We start from the raw sequence: 20,094 nt of genomic DNA, 5'->3' as shown, positions 1-20,094 counted from the left end.
AATGGTAAGTCCGAAGACATCTCGTATTACCAACTTTACTACAATGGCAGCAAATATTTTAATGAATTCAGTAACACATAATGAAAGGAAACGTTATTTATATCACCCCTTTTCCTGATGTGAATGGTTTCACCCACTAGTCTCCCGGAACTGAGGCTTTGACATCAACAGTTTCACTTTGTTCCACCTTTGGTGAGCAAAACAGCTAATAACGTAGCTAAATACTGACATTATCCTCCATCGAGATATCTGTTCATATCTAAATACATGGCTCTGCTTTGGTCTATTCCATTGATATTGTCAACCTGAACATTACATTGTGTAGCTCCCTTCAGTAACCACGAGCACAACCGTTCCTTGATTTTAACTGGCGGCTTTATTCTGTAGTTTTAGTCAGAATTATCACCTTCCGTGATATAAAGTAAATGAAAAATACAGTTAAGCACACTCTTACAACCTTATCTTACGAGTGACTTATTAGCTTGGTATAACTCTGAAGTGATTACATACATAACAGTTTAACCGGCGTTATAACGGGTTCAGATTAAACACATGAATAAAGGAGAAAATACCTCTTGAAAAAATACGGCTGCTTATTACAGAATTGAGGAAATCAAACTTGACACTTATTATTCCTGGCATGAATTCACACTTCATCCTAACATACACTCTTCAACCTTTATGAACTACACCCGATGACATGAAAACTTAGCTAACGCAGCGCAGGATTGCCTTCCCTCCAAAAGTGTGTTGCTACAATAAGGATCCCCGTTACAACAATTACAATTAGCTACGTAGTTCCGCTTGTATTATCATTTCCCCCGCACAGCGGACACGTAAACAATTCAAACAAAAGACAACGACATAACCTGTAAGTCTAACTGTCAGTTACACATTGAACATGTGAGTCATTTAGCAGACGCTCTTATCCAGAGAGACTTACAGTAGTGACTGGATACATTTTCATACGTTGCATTGGCAGGACAATTCCATTAGTAGTTGGGAGGAGAGCAGAAACAGCCTAACACCTCCACTGATACTGTGTAACCTGTCTGCAGTCAACCAGCCATCCAGACTGAAGTGAAGGCCTTGTTACAGAATGAAAACACCTTCTCTTTCGTCGGCATGGCAACCTGTAAACATGTCAGTGGCGTCACAATGTTGCACAACAGCAGCAGAACATTGGATGGAGGGTCATTGTATCATTACACAGTGTCACTGTCTATTCTACTGTATTGGTACATGTGGTATTACAATACATTAGAAGATCTGTAGACGGCAGCATTGAAACAATTTACAACACATCGTCAACTAGCAACCTACTCTGTTTCAGTGCTGTTTAAATATCCCACTTATTTTATTCTGCTGTTAGAGGCCATCAGTAGAGACAGTCAGGAAAATAGTCTTTGTAGCAAGTTTTTTACTGTCAAACCTGGGAAGTGTGTCTATATAGGTAAGTATATATACAATTAGGATTTTACTTTAATGTCAAATGTACTGTAACTGTCTAGTTGTGAAGAGAATCTAAATATATTGTTTATTGATCTCCTCACCTCTCCATACTAGCACCATACGTTCTGTTGTTTACTGATCTCCTCTCCATTCTAGCACCATGCGTTCTGTTGTTTACTGATCTCCTCTCCATTCTAGCACCATATGTTCTTCAGAAGCTGGACAGCATATTAATAGAATCCATCTTCTCTCACCCTCTCCCCTCAAGACCTACATCACACAAGATGCTTCAGAACATCAACAGCAACAAGCTGGTGAAGTTGCTACCAAACAGGAACAACCCTGACGACGATGACAAGAACCACAAGCTGGTGAAGTTGCTACCCAACAGCAACAACCATGGCAACAACAACAACAAGCTGGTGAAGTTGCTACCCTACAGGAACAACCATGACAACAACAACAACAACAAGCTGGTTAAGTTGCTACCCAACAGGACAACCATGACAATGACAACAACAACAAGCTGGTGAAGTTGCTACCCTACAGGAACAACCATGACAACAACAACAACAACAAGCTGGTTAAGTTGCTACCCAACAGGACAACCATGACAACAACAACAACAACAAGCTGGTGAAGTTGCTACCCTACAGGAACAACCATGACAACAACAACAACAACAAGCTGGTTAAGTTGCTACCCAACAGGACAACCATGACAACAACAACAATAACAAGCTGGTGAAGTTACTACCCAACAGCAACAACCATGGCAACAACAACAACAAGCTGGTGAAGTTGCTACCCTACAGGAACAACCATGACAACAACAACAACACGCTGGTGAAGTTGCTACCCAACAGGACAACCATGACAATGACAACAACAACAACAACAAGCTGGGGAAGTTGCAACCCAACAGGAACAACCATGACAATGACAACAACAACAAGCTGACAATGCCACCAGCCATACTGCTCGTTCTGTGTATGATTTCCAGCAAGACAGGAATACCAGTGTTTTGCCATGGTCAGCGAAGAGCCCAGATCTTAGTCCCATTGAGCATGTCTGGGACCTGTTGGATAGAAGGGTGAGGGCTAGGGCCATTCCCCCCAGAAATGTCTGGGAACTTGCAGGTGCCTTGGTGGAATAGTGGGGTAACATCTCACAGCAAGAACTGGCAAATCTGGTGCAGTCCATGAGGAGGAGATACACTACAGTACTTAATGCAGCTGGTGGCCACACCAGATACTGACTGTGACTTTTGATTTTGACCCCCCCTTTGTTAAGGGACACATTATTACATTTATGTTAGTCACATGTCTGTGGAACATGTTCAGTTTATGTCTCAGTTGTTGAATCTTGTTTTGTTCATACAAATATTTACGCATGTTAAGTTTGCTCAAAATTAACACAGTTGACAGTGAGAGGACGTTTCTTTTTTTGCTGAGTTTAGTTCTTACTGACAGACTGGGTTGGCAGAAGGAGACAGGGGAGGAGGGAGAGAGAGATGAGAGATATGACTTATTGACAGACTGGGTTGGTAGAAGCAGACAGGGGAGGAGGGAGAGAGAGATGAGAGAGAGAGAGATAGGACTTATTGACAGACTGAGTTGGTAGAAGGAGACAGGGGAGGAGGGAGAGAAAGACTGACATTTAAATCAGCTGAATATATTTGTATCACTGACTTCTCACCAGTGATGTCATCATAACCAGTAACCTTTTCCTCTCTTGGGCCAGCCCAGCCTGACCCTGACATATAGCATCAGGCCTGTTGAGTTGACTTGGGTAACAGACCTCTAGCTTCTACACCACATCCCCCCTTCTCCTGCTCTAACATGAGACCTCATCAGTACTCATTTTGGGTGCTGGTACTGTTTCTATTTAGGTGCTGGAACGTTAAGCCAATATTCTATAAGAGGTGAACTCAAGCAGTAGAAAGTTAGAGGTGATATTATAGGACACACTATGTGTAACTTTGCTGCTCTGCCAGCAGTTTCCTGTGGAGTTTTTCAAATGTCAGTGTTTCCTGTAGGTAGGTGTGTTGAACTGATCTTATCTGCTTAAAGGTTTGTCACATCATATTAATAAGGGATAGATAGAAGTCATATAGCCTAGCAGTATTTTTCAGGGGGGAGGGAGAGGAGAGAGAGAGAGAGAGAGAGGGGATTTACTGACAGACTGGGTTGAGAGAAGGAGACAAGGGAGGAGGAAGAGAGATGAGAGAATCTCAGCAAAAAAATAAATGTTCCTTTTTCAGGACCCTGTCTTTCAGATAATTCGTAAAATTCCAAATAACTACACAGATCTTCATTGTAAAGCAGGGGTGTCAAAGTCAAATGGACGGAGGGCCAAATAAAAAAATCAGCTACAAGACGAGGGCCGGACTGTTCGAATGTTCATTGAAAAATTTTTAAATGACGCATATAGTCTAGTGAACCTAATTGAACCTACTGAAAACCTAACAAATATATTACAATATGATCAGATAAATAAAGCAATATTTTCTTATGGCTCTGTCAGTAATCTTTAATTTTCAACAGACACAAAAGACAAATTTCCTTTATATAAATATCCCCATAACATGAACATTAAATGAAAGAAACCGGTATTCAAGGCACCATCAGTAGACTATATTTTCTATTTTAGCAAAAGTGGGCTAAATTTACTTCAAAGAAAAAACAATAATAGCAATTTTCTATCATCCACTCAACTGAAATATTTTTAAAATATAATTGGATTGAAATACAAAAAAATAAAGTGCAAAAATCTATTAATCAAAAACAACACTTTGTTTAAGGAGAAGTAACATGCAGTGAAAACAAATATTAAATTTTAACTTTTAAACTTGAACTGAGTAAAAACTCTAAATATGTGATTGCACAGTAATGTTCACTTGTTTGAGGTTGAGGGTGATACTTGGTGGTGTCCCATCTTTTCCACAAGTTCATCAATGTTCGGGGTAAGGCTCTGAGCTGAAGAAATCCTCAGAATTGAGTGGAGGTGTTCAGCAGTAAGTCGACTTCTGTGTGATGTTTTGTTCAGGTTCATCAAAGAAAACAGTTGTTCACACAGGTATGTGCTGCCAAACATAGACAACGTTTGAGCAGCCTGGATGCGCAGCTGGGGCATTGTGCCGGGGAGGAAACGGGCGAACTCCGCAGCACCCACTGCCGCATATTTTGCCCTCAGTGCATCATTGCATTGGAGGTCAATCAACTCCATTTGGAGGTTTGGTGGTGAGCTTTCCACGTCAACAGCAAATGGGTTACCGAGCAGTTCCAACCTGCTTTTTTGTGCTTCAAAGTCAGCAAATCGGCGTCGAAAGTCAGCGGCAAGCATACCTATTTTATCAGCCAACTGTGTGCTCGGGAACGCACTGGTAGAGAGCTTCTCTTTCATGGTCTGGCAGCTGGGAAAGTGGCTCAAATTTTCTTTCCGCATCTGCGTCTCCCACAGAGTCAGTTTGGTTTTAAATGCCTTCACTGTACTGTACATATCAGAGATGACACGATCCCGACCCTGCAGCTGCAAGTTTATTGCATTCAGATGACTCGTAATGTCACACAGAAAAGCCATTTCACACAGAAACATTTCGTCTCGGAGTTGTGTTGTGTCTTTCCCTTTGCTGTCCAAGAACAGACAAATCTCCTCACGAAGCTCGAAACATCTTTGAAGCACCTTTCCCTGGCTTAGCCATCGCACCTCTGTGTGATAAGGCAAATCACCATGCTCCGTTTCTAACTCCGTCAGAAATGCCTTGAACTGGCGGTGATTCAAACCTTTGGCTCTGATAAAGTTAACTGTGCGCGTGATGATGCTCATTACATGCTCCATTTTCAAGGCTTTACCGCACAACGCTTCCTGGTGTATGATACAATGATAAGCTGTCAGCTCACCTGTCGCGTTTTCCTCTTGCATCTTTTCCCGTATCTTCGCCACCAGTCCGCTCCTGTGTCCACACATCGCAGGTGCTCCGTCGGTTGTCAAACCCACGAGTTTTTCCCAAGGCAGCTCCATCTCATTTACACATCTTGACACCTCTTCATACAAATCATGCCCCGTAGTTGTGCCATGCATAGGACGTAAAGCCAAAAACTCCTCTGTCACGCTTAGGTTGGAGTCCACTCCGCGGATGAAAATTGACAACTGGGCAATGTCAGAAATGTCGGTGCTCTCATCCACAGCCAAGGAATATGCAATAAAATCTTTTCCCTTTTTCACAAGCTGCTCTTTTAGATTGATGGACAACTGGTCTACTCTCTCGGCAATGGTGTTTCTGCTCAGACTCACATTTAAAAAGAGTTGCCTTTTTTCTGGGCAAACTTCGTCACAAACTTTAATCATGCAGTTTTTGATGAAATCCCCCTCCGTAAATGGCCGGGCTGATTTAGCGATCTCTTCTGCCAAAATAAAACTGGCCTTTTGTAGCCTTTGTTCCATGTCCATATTCTTGTTTTTGTCCGCGTGTTTCGTTTCATAATGTCGTCTCAGATTATACTCTTTCAGTACCGCCACACTTTCTCCACACAGAAGACACACAGGTTTTCCAGCTACCTTCGTGAACATATACTCCGACTCCCACCTTGTTTGAAACCCCCGGTTCTCAGTATCCACCTTCCGTTTTGCCATTTTTGATGGGTATCTGAAAGTTAATTTTACTGTGATGCTGACGACTGCTGTGCCAATAAATATTGAAATGAAGCAGCCTACTGCTCGGTGCGTCACCTTTGCATTGTGGGAAATGTAGTATTGGTGCATGTAAAAGATCTGCGGGCTGCCGGCTTGCTGCGGGCCGGTTCTAATAATAAATCAAGATCATCCCAGGGGCCGTAAAAAACCTTCTTCTCCAAACATCACACCTACGGGACAGGTACAAGATGGCAACAGCAACTGCCCGATATACACCAGGAATGCACAATCCCTCCATCAGTGCTCAGACTGTCCGCAATAGGCTGAGAGAGGCTGGACTGAGGGCTTGTAGGCCTGTTGTAACGCAGGTCCTCACCAGACATCACTGGCAACAACGTCACCTATGGGCACAAACCCACCGTCGCTGGACCAGACAGGACTGGCAAAAGTGCTCTTCACTGATGAGTCGCGGTTTTGTCTCACGAGGGGTGAGGAAGGAATGAGCGTTTACACCGAGGCCTGTACTCTGGAGCGGGATCGATTGGAGGTGGAGGGTCCGTCATTGCCTGGGGCGGTGTGTCACAGAATCATCGGACTGAGCTTGTTGTCATTGCAGGCAATCTCAATGCTGTGCGTTACAGGGAAGCCATCCTCCTCCCTCATGTGGTACCCTTCCTGCAGGCTCATCCTGACATGACCATCCAGTATGACAATGCCACCAGCCATACTGCTCGTTCTGTGCGTGATTTCCTGCAAGTCAGGAATATCAGTGTTCTGCCATGGCCAATGAAGAGCCTGGATCTCAATCCCATTGAGCACGTCTGGGACCTGTTGGATCGGAGGGTGAGGTCTAGGGCATTTCTGGGAACTGAAATGTCTGGGAACTTGCAGGTGCCTTTGTGGAAGAGTGGGGTAACATCTCACAGCAAGAACGGGCAAATCTGGTGCAGTCCATGAGAAGGAGATGCACTGCAGTACTTAATGCAGCTGGTGGCAACACCAGATACTGCCTGTTACTTTTGATTTTGACCCTCTCCCCCCTTTGTTCAGGGACACATTTTTCAATTTCTGTTAGTCACATGTCTGTGGAACTTGTTCAGTTCATGTCTCAGTTGTTGAATCTTGCTATGTTCATACAAATATTTACACATGTTAAGTTTGCTGAAAATTAACGCAGTTGACAGTGAGAGGACATTTCTTCTTTGCTGAGTTTAGTTCTTACTGACAGACTGGGTTGGTAGAAGGAGACAGGGGAGGAGGGAGAGAGAGATGAGAGAGAGAGAGAAAGGACTTAATGACAGACTGAGGTGGTAGAAGGAGACAGGGGAGGAGGGAGAGAGAGATGAGAGAGAGATAGGACTTAATGACAGACTGAGTTGGTAGAAGGAGACAGGGGAGGAGGGAGAGAGAGATGAGAGAGAGAGAGATAGGACTTATTGACAGACTGGGTTGGTAGAAGGAGACAGGGGAGGAGGGAGAGAGAGAGAGAGGACTTATTGACAGACTGAGTTGGTAGAAGGAGACAGGGGAGGAGGGAGGGAGAGATGAGAGAGAGAGATAGGACTTAATGACAGACTGAGTTGGTAGAAGGAGACAGGGGAGGAGGGAGAGAGAGATGAGAGAGAGAGAGATAGGACTTATTGACAGACTGAGTTGGTAGAAGGAGACAGGGAGGAGGGAGAGAGAGATGAGAGAGAGAGAGATAGGACTTATTGACAGACTGAGTTGGTAGAAGGAGACAGGGGAGGAGGGAGAGAGAGATGAGAGAGATAGGACTTAATGACAGACTGAGTTGGTAGAAGGAGACAGGGGAGGAGGGAGAGAGAGAGAGAGGACTTATTGACAGACTGAGTTGGTAGAAGGAGACAGGGGAGGAGGAAGAGAGATGAGAGACAGAGAGATAGGACTTATTGACAGACTGAGTTGGTAGAAGGAGACAGGGGAGGAGGGAGAGAGAGAGAGAGGACTTATTGACAGACTGAGTTGGTAGAAGGAGACTGGGGAGGAGGAAGAGAGAGATGAGATAGGACTTATTGACAGACTGAGTTGGTAGAAAGAGACAGGGGAGGAGGGAGAGAGAGAGAGGACTTATTGACAGACTGAGTTGGTAGAAGGAGACAGGGGAGGAGGGAAAGAAAAACTGACATTTAAATCAGCTGAATATATTTGTATCACTGACTTCTCACCAGTGATGTCATCATAACCAGTATAATTTTCCTTTCTTGGCCCAGCCCAGCCTGACCCTGACATATAGCATCAGGCCTGTTGAGTTGACTTGGGTAACAGATCTCTAGCTTCTACACCACATCCCCCCTTCTCCTGCTCTAACATGAGACCTCATCAGTACTCATTTTGGGTGCTGGTACTGTTTCTATTTAGGTGCTGGAACGTTAAGCCAATATTCTAGAAGAGGTGAACTCAAGCAGTAGAAAGTTAGAGGTGATATTATAGGACACACTATGTGTAACTTTGCTGCTCTGTCAGCAGTTTCCTGTGGAGTTTTTCTAATGTCAGTGTTTCCTGTATGTAGGTGTGTTTAACTGATCTTATCTGCTTAAAGGTTTGTCACGTCATGTAAGTAAGGAAGTAATGATATAGAAGTCATATAGTCTAGCAGTATTTCTCACTCTTCAGTCCTCTCTTCATGACAGTAGACTTGTTTCGCTCAGTGGAGCCCCAGTTAGAGACAGATATGATACCTGCAGTGGTACTGATGACCCTGTTGTGGAGCAGAGGTAGGATGCTGTTATACTGATATACACTTGTGACAGTTACTGAGATATGTTTTGATATTGTAAGATATATTATAATTTGCAGGGTTAGTAAAATAACATACAACTGGAAGCAGACAGTAAAAATGTGTCTCAAAGCAGGACAATGATGTGATCACCTGTAAATGTACTTTACTGTAGCCTAACTGTCATCTGGGGACAGGCACTAATGTCAGTTAAGTTGTGATGGTGTCATGCATCTGACTGTTGTATATTCAGTGTGTCAATCATTGATTGTATCTGTCTCTATGTAAATGAAGGAGAGTATATATTATATTTAATATTGGTCTTATGTTAGAGCAGGAGAAGGGGGGTTGTCGATGGCAGAGGTCTCTGACCTGAGTCAAGCTCAACAGCCCTGATGCTATATGTTAGGAAGAGAGAGAGAACGAGAGAGTGAAAGGAGGGGGTGGGGAGGGCAGAGGAGAGAGTAGTGGAGAGAGAGAGGAGAGAAGGGCAGAGGAGAGAGTAGTGGAGAGAGAGAGGAGGGAAGGGGACAGAGGAGAGAGTAGTGGAGAGAGAGAGGAGGGAAGGGGACAGAGGAGAGAGTTGTGGAGAGAGAGAGGAGGGGAGGGGACAGAGGAGAGTAGTGGAGAGAGAGAGGAGTGGAGGGGACAGATTATAGCTGAGGGAAGTAGGTGTGATGAGGGTGCTCCAGTGAAAAATACAAAAACGTTTTTGTTTTTTACTTTTTGGAAAACCATTTCCCCCCCTAGTAGTCCAGGACTGTATCAGTGGTTTGATATACCCTTCTGTAGCGAGCCCAAAATAAACTTCTTGCTCTGGGCCTACATCATCATCCTCTGTCATCCTAATCCCTACCTGTAGTCTACCTACCTCTGGTATAATGCATTTCCACCTCTCACTCCATCAGTGTTGCTCTGTCTGCATCCTAATCCCTACCTGTAGTCTACCTACCTCTGGTATAATGCATTTCTACCTCTCACTCCATCAGTGTTGCTCTGTCTGCATCCTAATCCCTTCCTGTAGTCTACCTACCTCTGGTATAATGCATTTCTACCTCTCACTCCATCAGTGTTGCTCTGTCTGCATCCTAATCCCTTCCTGTAGTCTACCTACCTCTGGTATAATGCATTTCTACCTCTCACTCCATCAGTGTTGCTCTGTCTGCATCCTAATCCCTACCTGTAGTCTACCTACCTCTGGTATAATGCATTTCTACCTCTCACTCCATCAGTGTTGCTCTGTCTGCATCCTAATCCCTTCCTGTAGTCTACCTACCTCTGGTATAATGCATTTCTACCTCTCACTCCATCAGTGTTGCTTGTCCACCTTCCTGAATTAACAGATGACAAGATAAATAATGCTGGCATAACGTCATTAAATATTGCTAAATTATTTATCTATAGTGTGGATGTAGGGCTGTTTTTAGAGTATAATGAGCACCCAGTTACTGCATATTCAACACAATAATATCAGACAGACCTGCTGGCCCGGGGGGGAAAAAAATGTGTGCTGCCTCTGTGTTGACTACTATGTTGCAATGTGAGTTGTCTTGTTGATACAAAGTGTTTCAGTTTCTCCGGGCCGCCTTGTTCGTTTAAACAACGTTTCAGTATTATCAGAGCCACCTTGTTGATGCAATGCTTCAGTATTCACAGAATGCTTCCTTTCCAACATGAAGGGCACTTTTCAGCATTTGCCATATGATCAATGAGGATGACCATGTTGCAAATGTACTGTCCCTTACTGGACGTCCACGAGTTCCGCTGTTCCGGAAAATTCCACCAGATGGAGACTGGCTGCTTATTGCAAATGTACAAAACATCACCAATTTGACATGGCCATTTCTCCTAAATGGTAAAGACTTTGAAGATTAAACTCGGTATGCACGGGTTTGGCCAATTGGTCTATGAGCCCAGAAACAAGATGGCGTCGAGGCCTCATCGCTTTTTGAGTTATGGCCCATTTTCTGGGATTAAAGGTAAAAAACAGCGCTCATTTGACCGCTTCACGTCAAAGTACATGACCCTATGGTGTTAGGAAAAAGACAACAAGCCATTTATCTATCGTAATTTACGAGACATCGCACAATGTACAATTGATTATGGTTAAAGAACTGTATTTTCTTTCTTTAAAAAAGTGACAGATCCTGTTGCGGCCTGTTCAGACTAATCCGTTAAGGCGGGTTTCAGACTAATCCGTTAAGGCGGGTTTCAGACTAATCCGTTAAGGCGGGTTTCAGACTAATCCGTTAAGGCGGGTTTCAGACTAATCCGTTAAGGCGGGTTTCAGACTAATCCGTTAAGGCGGGTTTCAGACTAATCCGTTAAGGCGGGTTTCAGACTAATCCGTTAAGGCGGGTTTCAGACTAATCCGTTAAGGCGGGTTTCAGACTAATCCGTTAAGGCGGGTTTCAGACTAATCCGTTAAGGCGGGTTTCAGACTAATCCGTTAAGGCGGGGTTCAGACTAATCCGTTAAGGCGGGTTTCAGACTAATCCGTTAAGGCGGGTTTCAGACTAATCCGTTAAGGCGGGTTTCAGACTAATCCGTTAAGGCCTGTTCAGACTAATCCGTTAAGGCGGGTTTCAGACTAATCCGTTAAGGCGGGTTTCAGACTAATCCGTTAAGGCGGGTTTCAGACTAATCCGTTAAGGCGGGTTTCAGACTAATCCGTTAAGGCGGGTTTCAGACTAATCCGTTAAGGCGGGTTTCAGACTAATCCGTTAAGGCGGGTTTCAGACTAATCCGTTAAGGCGGGTTTCAGACTAATCCGTTAAGGCGGGTTTCAGACTAATCCGTTAAGGCGGGTTTCAGACTAATCCGTTAAGGCGGGTTTCAGACTAATCCGTTAAGGCGGGTTTCAGACTAATCCGTTAAGGCCTGTTCAGACTAATCCGTTAAGGCGGGTTTCAGACTAATCCGTTAAGGCGGGTTTCAGACTAATCCGTTAAGGCGGGTTTCAGACTAATCCGTTAAGGCGGGTTTCAGACTAATCCGTTAAGGCGGGTTTCAGACTAATCCGTTAAGGCGGGTTTCAGACTAATCCGTTAAGGCGGGTTTCAGACTAATCCGTTAAGGCGGGTTTCGGAGCTCTACGTGATTTCTGTGACTTTCTGTGATTTTCTGAAATCACACACAGTCAATGGGAAGTGACACAGTGTGGGGCTGACAGACAGACAGAGCCTGCAATAGTTTCCTGCATTCGAACCACAAAGAACCATCAGACCTAGAGCTCTGAATCTTTAAATGCATGTTCTAGAGCTTAAGTCGATCGTGCACGGTGAGTTATGTGGCTCTAGAAGGTTCTCGGGCCCGAGAACCAGCCTTGCACATTTGCAATGACTTCAATTCATTTTGACCATCGCAAAAATGACAACATTTACAAATGCCCCAGAGTCACAGGACTAGGTGCATTGAAACCGCCTCGGCCCATAGAGATGGACTCTAACGTTTCTGTCCGATATCTCATTCAAGGACCCCGTAGCAAATCCTGGAAAAAGTGGATTTTCAGCACCAATTAATGTCACTGCTCGGGCTCCGAATGACTTATCAAGCCGAAACCTGGAATTCGGGGTCGCCTCAGCTACGCCTAAACATAATGTCAGAACTGGACCCGCAACTAGAATGTAACTAATTGTTCTATTTTTTTATTATGGTTTAAACAGAAGGCGCTGTGAATTTTGGGCCTGCTCTGAAATATGTGATAGTTGGCTTTTAAACGAGTTGGACAAAGTGGGATTGGTGTCAGTTTGTATCAGTTTGGTGTCAGAATGATATCTTATTGACTGATGGACGCTGACTTGCTGGCTGACTTTTGTGTATTTGCAATAAGTTTAAACAGTGAACAACCATCATCAAAATTACAGACTGAAGTCAACACTAAAAGTTTTGGAAAATGGCATCACCGTAGTCTCTAGGCCGTGCCGTTCAAGGAGACGCCCCATTTGACCGTAGCTCGCTCCGTCTGACCGTAGCGACCGTGCAAATAACAGGCCCGGAATGAAGCCTGACTAGTAGGGATTTAATGATGTTTTGGACATATTGTGGCATCTGGGTTACACAGAGACACGCCGTTTTCAATGGGCTTATCGGGGGGAGGTTGGGGTGGACTAGCCACAGAGTTATTCTGGCTGCGTGCACCGGTTTATGTAGCCTGACACATCCAAGTTTATCCCTAAGGATAACATGGGTGTACAGGTTATCCTCTAACTCTGCTTTTGTGCAGGCCATTTTCAAAATTCCTTTTGCCATGTATTCAGGGTCACATGTGCCTCTACAGATATCAACATGAAAATGTTATTGTCACCTTCATATCCCAAAGGGGAAATGTGAACTTTACCATCAAATAGTGCTGAAATCCCCAAATGGAGAAGCTTAAATCATCATAGAAAGGGAAACAAATGGCATCACCATAGTCTCTAGGCCGTGCCGAGTTCAATGAGACGCCCCATTTGACCATAGCTCACTCAGTCTGACCGCAGCGACCGTGCAAAAAGAAGGCCCAAAATGAAGCCTGGCCTAAATGTCAGGTGCTTTTGGGTGACAGTGGTAGAACCGTTAGGGTTAGAAGCACAAGTCAACCTCAGGAACGTTCCTAAGGTCTTCCCGATCTGTGCAAGCCTAACCTTAACCGTGTGGCATTAACCCTTAACAGTGAAAACAGGGTGTTTACATCAAACAGTTTGCAATGACTTTTCTCCCCATTGGAATACATTGCCTGCTCCCCTAAATTCAACCTGAAGCCTATGTGGGTTATCATTGCCTAATGAACCTGTTTTCGATGACCATCCATCAGGCCACTATGAGGTCTACCTGTGTTGATTCTAAGCTTCCTGGAGCAACTGGAAGTGGTTAAATTCACCCTAAAGGTGTTTTGATATACCCATCCTGCAATTTGTGAAAACACTGCATTCAACCCTCTGTAAATCAGTCAGTTCTTAACGTAAAGACTTAAAACTCACGATTCTATAAAAGCCTACGCCAACGAGGATATGTGTTTACTTTAAGCTTCCTGTGCCAACCGTAAGTGCCTTAAATTGGGGTCATAGGGGCTGTTTTGAAGGGTTCAAAAAGTCACATCTTTCCAAAACTTCAATTGTGTGATTAGGCAACCCTCATGAACTGTAAATCAGTCATTTCTCCCATCAAATTTCCAAGAAAAACTCACACACACACACAGCAAGGATGGTGTGACAGTGAGGGGCTTAGAGACACACAGAGCCTGCAATAGTTATCTTCGTTTGAACTATCAAAGAACCGTCAGACCTAGAGCTCTGAAACCTTAGAACCCTTTTCTAGAGCTTAAGTCGATAGTGCACTGTGAGTTATGTGGCTCTATTAGGTTCTCAGACCGAGACACAGCCTTGTACATTTGCAATAACTTCAAATCATTTTGACCAATGCGAAAATGACAACATTTACAAAAGTCCCAGAGTCACAGGACTAGGTGCATTGAACCCACCTCGGCCCATACAGACGGACCGTAGCAAAGCCCGGAAAAAGTGGATTTTCAGCACCAATTAAGGTCGCTGCTCAGGCTTCGAATGACCTATCGAGCCGAAACTTGGGATTCGGGGTCACCTCAGCTAGGCCTACACATAGTGTTGGAACTGGACCCGCAGCTAGAATGTAACTACGTGTTTTACGTTTAACCTCTCTAAGGGGTGTGGGACGCAACCGTCCCACCTGGCCATCATCCAGTGAAATTGCAGAGCGCCAAATTCAAAAACAGAAATACTCATCATAAAAATGAATAACATACAAGTGTTATACATCGGTTTAAGATGAACTTCTTGTTAACCAGTTGCATCTCTAGGGGCGCTATTTCATTTTTGGATAAAAAACGTTCCCGTTTTAAGCGCAATATTTTGTCATCACGAAAAGATGCTCGACTATGCATATTCTTGACAGTTTTGGAAAGAAAACACTCTGAAGTTTCAGAATCTGCAAAGATTTTGTCTGTAAGTGCCCCAGAACTCATTCTACAGGCGAAACCAAGATGATACGTCAAACAGGAAATGAGCAGAATTTCTGAAGCTCTGTTTTCTAATGTCTCCTTATATGGCTGTGAATGCGACAGGAATAAGCTTAGACCTTCTGCCGTTTCCCCAAGATGTCGGCAGCATTGTGACGTATTTGTAGGCATATCATTGGAAGATTGACCATAAGAGACTACATTTTCCAAGTGTCCGCCTGGTGTCCTGCGTCGAAACTGGTGCGCAAAGCCATGTGCAAGTATTTTTCCATTTGATTGAGAGGGGAAACCATGCTTCCACAAACGATGTATCATCGAAGAGATATGTGAAAAACACCTTGAGGATTGATTCTAAACAACGTTTGCCATGTTTTCAGTCGATATTATGGAGTTAATTTGGAAAAAAGTTTGCGTTTTGAGGACTGAATTTTCGTTTTTTTTTGGTAGCCAAATGTGATGTACAAAACGGAGCTATTTCTAATACACAAAGAATCTTTTTGGAAAAACTGAGCATCTGCTATCTAACTGAGAGTCTCCTCATTGAAAACATCTGAAGTTCTTCAAAGGTAAATTATTTTATTTGAAGGCTTTTATGTTTTTGTTGAAATGTTGCGTGCTGGATGCTAACGCTAATGCTAACGCTAAATGCTACGCTAGCTAGCTACTTTTACACAAATGATTGTTTTCCTATGGTTGAGAAGCATATTTTGAAAATCTGAGATGACAGTGTTGTTTACAAAAGGCTAAGCTTGAGAAATGGCATATTTATTTCATTTCATTTGCGATTTTCATGAATAGTTAAAACTTCTTAACTATACTTGAGACGCAGATGTCTCAAGTAGACACCTGGAAATGCAAATGCGCTACGCTAAATGCTAAATGTACTCGTTACAACTCAAACCTTGATCAAAATTCACAAGCAGGGTATTGAATTAAAGCTACACTCGTTGTGAACCTAGCCAACAAGTCAGATTTTTAAAATGCTTTTCGGCGAAAGCATGAGAAGGTATTATCTGATAGCATGCACCACCTGAAAATGCCTGAATGCGACGTAAACAAAGACTCTGCTTATCCGACGCAGCACAAAACGCAGAAATAAAATATAAAACATTCATTACCTTTGACAAGCTTCTTTCTTGGCACTCCTATATGCCCCATAAACATCACTATTGGGTCTTTTTTTCGTTTAAATCGGTCCATATATACCCAAAATAGCTTTCTATGGAAGCTGTGTCATTCAGAAAAAAACATTGTTTTTAAACGCTGTGTAATTTTTTTAAATTAAAAAAGTCGACGATAAACTTTCACAAAACACTTCGAAATCCTTTTGTAATCCAACTTTAGGTATTAGTAAACGTTTATAATCTATCAAAATGATTACAGGGCGATGTATATTCAATAGCTCCTCGTTTGCAAATCAATGGCTGCCAATGTCCACATTAACAACATCCGGGTGAAGACTGGAAGGAACGGAAGCCAGATAGATGGATTTTCTAACAAATAATTCAATTGAAAATGACGACAATGGCGACATCGTGTGGAATTTGTATGAATTGCATGCAGGTCGATATTAAATTTTGTCCTCTTTTAACAACTCATGGAAGTGACTTATGGAAATTATTTTTAGCTTTCAGGGAGCAGTTTTTCTTGCGTTTTTCAATGAAACACACGATCTGTTATAGTCACAGCCGTGATTTAACCAGTTTTAGAAACTTCAGAGTGTTTTCTATCCACACATACTAATCATATGCATATACTATATTCCTGGCATGAGTAGCAGGACGCTGAAAAGTTGCGCGATTTTTAACAGAATGTTCGAAAAAGGAGGGGGTAGAAGTAAGAGGTTTTAACGTTGCGTTATGGTAATGAGCTTGAGTCTGTATTCACGATCCCGGATCCGGGATGGGGAGATCAGAAAGGTTAATCCAAACACAGTGTCAGATTTCAAAAAGGCTTTACGGCGAAAGCATACCATGCCAAATAGAGGAGTTTACGGCGACAGTTCCCAGTCCAGAGCTTCCGGCGACAGTTTCCAGCGGTGGTTCCTAGTTCAGAGCCAATGGCGATGATCCACGGTCCAGTTCAACAGAAGCGGAGGGATCAGCGTAGGGAGCGGGGGCTACACCCGAACCGGAGCCACCACCGAGGGTAGATGCCAACCCGGACCCTCCCGCTATAGGTTCAGGTTTGCGGTGGGGGGTCCACACCTTTGGAGGAGGGGTACTGTCACGCCCTGAGCTCTGTTTTTTCTAAATATTTTGGTTCGGTCAGGGTGTGACGAGAGTGGGTATTCTAGTTTTGTTCATCTAGGGTTAGTTTTGTTCATCTAGGGTTTTGTATTTCTATGTTGGCCTGATATGGTTACCAATCAGAGACAGCTGTTTATCATTGTCCCTGATTGGGGATCATATTTAGGCAGCCATTTCCATTTTGTTTTTTGTGGGATCTTGACTATGTTTAGATGCCTGTCTGCACTATTTTGTATAGCTTCACGTTTTGTTGGTTTTGTTGTTTCTGTTAAGTGTTTCATTCATTAAAAGAGAATGTACGCCTCCCATGCTGCGCCTTGGTCTCACTCATACGACGATCTTGACAATATTATCATTTTAGCTTGCTAGTAAATAAATAATCAACTAAAATTGGTCCAGACTCATTGGTGAGACCCGGGTTTGTGCAGATTCCCGAATTATGCGACGTTCAGAATGAGACTGTAGAGGAAATTGATTGTTCAGCGACTGTTGTAAAATCGATATTCTGATATTCTTTGAGTTCATTTGGGAAATAGAAACTCAATAAAAACGATTTTCCCATGGTGCCACAGGTTAATGAGTTAATCCTTTCCTGATTAATTTAATCACGCAATTATAACCTGTTAATCATTCGATGAGCAGCAGTCGCCACATTAACTAATACAACGTCACAACAGACAATAATTCCTTCATATATATATACTGTAGTTTAAGGTTATTTTAGTGTCATAAAAAGTGTTAGTTTAAACAAATCAGGATATTTAATTTAAATATGAAAACAATTTAGAAAATGTCACGTCATGTTGGAGTTCAGAATGAAATGGTGGAACCTGAACAGGTTGAACTTGTTGAATTCACTCTTAGAAAAAAGGGTTTCCGACAGGGTTATTCAGCTGTTATGGGGTATTGTGATGTCATTATGGGGTATTGTGATGTCATTATGGGGTATTGTGATGTCACTCTTAGAAAAAAGGGTTTCCAACAGGGTTCTTCTTTCATAAAAGGAGGATGGATTCAAATTATTTAAAATGGAAGAATATAACTTCCTGTAGCCTATATAATGTAACAATGACAACAATCCCTTCATATATACTGTAGTTGAAGGTTCTTTTAGTGTCATAAAAAGTGTTCATTAAAACAAATCAGGATGTTTGTTGGATGGATTCAGTGTAGGTGTTCTGCTGTGTATCGAGGGGTTTATATGAAAGTGGTAGATTTGTAATTCTTTACAAGAGAAAGTTCTGGATTACTTATCTTTGGGTGACCTCGGGCTACGGTCTTTGACAATTCAGCTACTTTGTTAACAGTCTTACAACTGTCACATTATGTGACAACTGATATACTTAACAAAAGGCACATCTCAATATGTGGTCCAGGTGCCTTAGTGTTCCTATAGAAACCTGTGTCCAAACTCAGCATTAAATAGCATCTAATCAGAATAGTGTACAGAGAGATAAGTTATTACAGCTATTTAAATGTGATGTGTTTTTTAGTGTTTATTCTGTTGCAGCCTGTTCAGGGGCAGAACAACAGATTTGTACCTTGTCAGCTCTGGGATTTGAACTTGCAACCTTCTGGTTACTAGTCCAACGCTCTAACCATTAGTCTAACCTGCCGCCCCTATGCTCCATCACCGACATCACTATTCCCCATAATAACAAACAAAAAAATGATTTTTAGAAATGTTTGCAAATGTATTAAAAATAAACAACAGATATATAATACTTGACTTGCCAGGCTTCCTCCAGACATGATGCTCATCATTCAGTTCAGTTCTCATGGTCTGAGATTCTTTATGTGCCTTTTGTCAAACTCCAAGCGGCTGCCATGTGGCTTTTACTGAGGTGTGGCTTCCATCTGGCCACTCTACCATAATGACCTAATTGGTGGAGTGCTGCAAAGATGATTGTCCTTCTGGAAGGATCTCACATCTCCACAGAGGAACACTGGAGCTCTGTCAGGGTGACAATCGGGTTCTTGGTCATCTCACTGACCAGGGCCCTTCTCCCCCGATTGCTCAGTTTGGCCGGCGGCCAGCTCTAGGAAGAGTCTTGGTGGTTCCACACTACTTCCATTTAACAATGATGGAGTCACTTAAATGGGGACTTTTCAATGCTGCAGACATTTTTTGGTTCCCTTCCCCAGATCCGTGTCTCAACACAATCCTTTCTCAGAGCTCTACGGACAATTCCTTCAACCTCATGGCTTGATTTTTACTCTGACATGCACTGTGAACTGTGGGACCTTATATAGACAGGTGTGTGCCTTTCCAAATCATGGATGATCAATGGAAACAAGATGCATCTGAGCTCAATTTCGAGTCTCATAGCAAAGGGTCTGAATACTTATGTTAATAAGATATTTCTGTTTTTTTACATTTAATAAATTAGCAAAAAAATCTAAATACAATTTTGTTTGTCATTATGGGGTATTGTGTGTAGCTTGATATAATTAATTTTAGAATAAGGCTGTAAGACAAAGGGTCTGAATGCACGTGTACATGAAGGCAGGGTAAAGTGACTAGACATCAGGATAGATAATAATAAGGTATTTGAGGTAGATATGTACATGAAGAACAGAGCAGAATAAGTCAATTGTCAATGTAAAAGTGTGTGTGTGTGTGTGTGTGTGTGTGTGTGTGTGTGTGTGTGTGTGTGTGTGTGTGTGTGTGTGTGTGTGTGTGTGTGTGTGTGTGTGTGTGTGTGTGTGTGTGTGTTGTCGTGTCTTTGGCTATGCCGGAATAATTGCTATGACATGCTATTCTATGAAATAATTTATCCGTAATTAATATCACCTGATTGAGCTAATCATGTATATGTAATTAACTAAAAAAAGTTTTGAGAATGACACAAATATGAATTTTCACAAAGTCTGCTGCCTCAGTTTGTATGATGGCAATTTGCATATACTCCAGAATGTTATGAAGCGTGACCAGATGCTTTCCAATTAATTAAATTCCCTCTTTGCCATGCAAATGAATCCCAAAACAACATTTCCACTGCATTTCAGCCCTGCCACAAAAGGACCAGCTGACATCATGTCAGTGAT

This window comes from Oncorhynchus mykiss, chromosome 19 (genome assembly GCF_013265735.2).
Source record: "Oncorhynchus mykiss isolate Arlee chromosome 19, USDA_OmykA_1.1, whole genome shotgun sequence".
NCBI classification, from domain to species: domain Eukaryota; kingdom Metazoa; phylum Chordata; class Actinopteri; order Salmoniformes; family Salmonidae; genus Oncorhynchus; species Oncorhynchus mykiss.
Note: the sequence above shows the minus strand (reverse complement) of the source record.